The following is a 4389-nucleotide window of genomic DNA, read 5'->3' on the forward strand; positions in this document are numbered from 1 at the left end:
GGGGGCAGGAGGTAGGGGGGTAAGAGATCAACTATAGGACTTGTATGCATGCATATAAGCATAACCAATGGACATAAGACACTGGGGGATAGGGGAGGCTAGGGGACTGTCTAGGGCGGGGGGATAAAATGGACACATATGTAATACCCTTTGTAATACTTTAAGCAATAAATAAAAAAAAATAAAATAAAAATAAATTAAAAAAAAAAAAGAATACCCCGAGAGTCATGGACAATTCAGGAGGAAGTCCTTACAGGGGAGATCCTGGGAAAGAAGATTGAGAACTTCAGTAAATTATTGGACAAATGAAAGATATAAGACCATATTGTTCTTTAAGCTGGAAAAGCGTGTCTTACAGATAACATATATGCCTTGTCAGCTCAAGAATCTACCACTGTGTGAAACTTCCTTCCATATTTTATACTTAACTTCCCAAGTGGATCTAATGCCCACATCAGGTGTCCATTTCTGGTCTAAACAGCTGGGACCGCAGGAGGAGGGAGGCCAAAAAGCAGGGGTGAACAGGCAGGCATTGACAGAAAGGTCAATGTTGACATAAGCAAAGAGATAGGCAATTTTGCTTAGAAGAACACAGATTTTGAGCCAGAAAGATATGAGTTTAAATGCTGGAGCAGTCACCTATGATCTGAATCACCTCAGGAAAATTCATCTATCTGAGCCTCAACTCCTCCATTGGTAAATTGGGTATAATAATACCAACCTAATAAAAGAGTTGTGAATATTAAATAAGATAAAGCTATAAAATGCCTCATACAGTTCTTAGCACATAGCCTATTCTCAGGAAAAAGTCAATGAATCAATGGTATTTTTAACTCTATTAATAAGTGTTAGGTGTTGTTCCAAAGAGCTTCACATTCTCCGTGATATTGGTCTCTGAGCTGTAAATGGGTTGAGATTCTTTGGGAAAATGTACTAGTATATTGGGAAGAAATTTCATTTGTATTCCATTTCTGGCTCAATTACTAAATCATAGAGATTAGAGCAGGGAGAACTATATTTTTCTGGCTGTTTGTCCCATCAGAATGGGTGCATTAGTCAGAACTCTTATGGTTGCAAATAAAAGAAATCCAACAGCTTAAAACAAAACAAACAAACAAAAAAAGGAATTTGCTTCTTCATGGAAATTAAAAAGTCCCGTGTGTGGTGGCTTATTTGGATCCAGGTACACAAAAGATGAAGCCAGGCATCTCTTGGTTCTGCTTTCTTCTGTATTGTCAACAAGCTCTCCTAAAATGGCAGCAAAGGTTCCAAACGCAACTTCAGGCTTACATTCCATCCTTTGGAAGGAAAGTATCTCTTAATAATTCCAGTCAAAACTGGAGGAAAACTCTCATTGGCCCAAGTTGGGTGACAGGCTTATCTCTGAACCAATCATGAAGGCAGGAGATTCAGTATTCTGATGGACCAGGTTTGGGGCATGTATTCATCACCAGGCCTGGGGATGGATGTGGGGGCCTGCTCTACCTAAACACATGGATAAGGGTAGGGAGCCTCAAAGTATTATGGGGACATTTTTACTAAAAGAAAGAGGATGGTAATGTGTTACTGGAAAGAAAAGCAGACCAACAGTTGTGAGAGAGAAATTAAAGCAAAATGACTACCCTCTTTTTTTGCTGCTCAAAAATAATTATATATCTACCTCACGGTGGCCACTGGTAATCTTATTTGAAAGAAATTATGTAAATCTGACTAATAATGTATTCTTGGATGACAAAAATGAAATCGACCACATGAAGATTAATTTATCAGAAACTGCAAATAAATTACTTTATGGACGGGCAGTTTTACTTTTATCTGGATGAGTTTTGTGTGCCTGACCACTACCCTGACCAGCTCATCCTATAACAAAGGAAATTGCCATCTGTCCCTTTGCTTGTATAAAATATTTCTGGAGGTGGCTTGCCAACTTCAGCCAGAATGACAGAACTAATGAGTTTTTAGCTACCATATGCACAGAGTATAATAATAGCAGGTTCTAGGCAAATGTTGTCTACTTGCTTCTGGGAGTGCTTTCCCTCCATGATAGGAGCAGATGCCCAAGGCTCTATTAAGAATTCTGTTTTCTTCATAAATCTGTACAGTAACATGGAGTCCTCATATTCTAGTGAAGTGATTTTTATATGGAAAGCATGACCCTTGTTAACCCGTTTCTCTTCAGTTTTCAACTTCTGTTATATAGAGACTGGCCCTTATTATGTCAGATATAAGTATCAGGTGCCTTTTAGAAAATTTGGCCAGTTTGAGCTTTCCAATAGGTCTTTTGCTCTTTTGATGCCTTACTGATTTATGTGAAAGAGAACAAGATTTTAATTTCCTAATACTTCTTGCTATTTTATGTTAAAATGATTATATATACCTAGCCCAGTGCTTTGTGTCTAATTATTCCAACAGTCAGAATAAGTTAGCTTATGTGGTTGTAACAAATGAACCCAAATTTCAATGGTCTATAACAAAAGCTTATTTCTCATTCTCACTACATGTTCCACCATTTTCTATAGATTATCATGCAATGTGCTTCCCTGAGGTTCACCACAGGGATGCCACCATTGGAAATCCTATCTAATAAAGATGTGATATGCAAATTGACCATCACTTCGCTACAAAGATGGAGGTGCTCACAGCCAATAAGGAGGGAATACGCAAATTGACATGATAAAGATGGCAGTGTCCGGGCTGGGATGCTCTGGGCCTCTGGGCAGTGCACGAAGGCGGGAGGCAGCTCCGGGCTGGAGCGAAGGTGGTGCCAGCAGCCAGAGGAAGGAAGGCCTATTCTTGCATGAGTCTTTGTGCATTGGGCCTCTAGTTTATAAATATTCACCTGAGACTACAGTATAGGGGTTGGGTGGGTGAGTATCTTAAAAGTTTATAAGTGAGAATGTGTTTTTAAAATATATTTTTATTGATTTCAGCGAGGAAGGGAGAGGGAGATAGAACCATCAATGATGAGAATCATTGATCAGCTGACCCCTGTACACCCCCTATTTGGGAATTGAGCCCGCAACCCAGGCATGTGCCCTGACTTGGAATCGAACTGTGACCTCCTGGTTCATAGATTGATGTTCAACCACTGAGCTATGCTAGCTGGGCTAGGGTGCTTTAAAAAAACAACAACAACAAAACACCTAGTACTAGAAAACCTGACCCTGTCCTCTGACAGTGCCTAGAAGTAACTAAAGCTCAGTAGCAACGAGCACACCTGGTGCCCAGATTTTGGTTTTTACATTTCATTTCTCAATCATGAAAGAAGTCAGGACTCCTTGGAGAAATGTCTGAATCTGGATTTGGGTCAGAGAAAGATCATTTCAGAAAATAAGGAAGCATTAAGAACACGTGTATCCACTGAACAATTGATGGACATTTGGACTATTCCCACTTTCTGGCTATTGTCAATACGAATGCATGAGAACAGCTGCCACAGCAACACAAGGAGGCAGACACAAAAAGAGGGGCTGTCTGTGGGGTGAGGTGGGGTTTCCCATGTCGGATGGCGCTTGGAGGAGCAGCACCAGCTCTTCCTCATCTTCATCCTCCAACCAGCAAACTGGGAAAGAAACCAACACCCCCAAAAACAGAGTGAATGAGTAAGAGGGTTCAGAAGGAACTGGCAGATTCTGCTTTAGATCCTCCAGCTAACTGCAGTGCTAGTCCAAAGGCGATAACATCTATGAATGGAGATCAACCATCCTGGAGCCGCCAGCATCCGTGTATGAGGGTGGTGTATTCTTCCTCGATACCACTTTTACACCGGAACACCCCTTCAATCTTCCAAAGGTTACATTTCAGACAAGAATCTATCACTGGAATAGCAGTCAAGGCGTTATTGGCTTGGACATACTGACAGATAATTGGGGTCCAGCACTAAGCATTTCTAAAGCCCTCCTTTCTACCTGCTCACTTCCTACAGACTGTAATCCTGCCGGCCTCTAGGTGAGAAGTATTGCCACTCAGTATATGACCAACAGAGCAGAACATGACAGAATGGCCAAACAGTGGACCAAGAGATACGCTACACAAATTGGGTTTTCACAATTCTTACATTATTTGCCTGTCACAGAGAGATTTTGAAGGAGGGAGGGAGGGTGGGAGTTGGTAGAGAGTAGGGTATTTCTGTAACAGACATTATTCAGTCTTATTTCCTAAGATTTTGTTGTAACGTAAGGTATGTTGCTATGGTAGACAGAATTGGTATTAGCAACATTTAAAATTGTCATTAGTTCTGCCATGGAAGTTGAAATGTAGCACAGAGAATAGACCTTTGGATTCGGTTGCTTGTAGTCTGTAAATGTAAAACAGCTTAATTTTGTACAGGTTGCACACATGGCCTTTTATGTGAAGTCCTTCCAAAGCTATATACTTTTTTGCTTAAAA

The 4389-nt window shown here is 40.6% G+C and overlaps 1 pseudogene; it reads left to right on the forward strand.

Moving 5' to 3' along the window:
* The first annotated feature begins 3498 nt into the window (after nt 1-3498).
* LOC132238839 (ubiquitin-conjugating enzyme E2 E1-like) lies at nt 3499-4086 on the forward strand (annotated as a pseudogene).
* Nucleotides 4087-4389: the final 303 nt, after the last annotated feature.

The sequence above is a fragment of the Myotis daubentonii genome, chromosome 7, assembly GCF_963259705.1.
Source record: "Myotis daubentonii chromosome 7, mMyoDau2.1, whole genome shotgun sequence".
Classification (NCBI taxonomy): Eukaryota; Metazoa; Chordata; class Mammalia; order Chiroptera; family Vespertilionidae; genus Myotis; species Myotis daubentonii.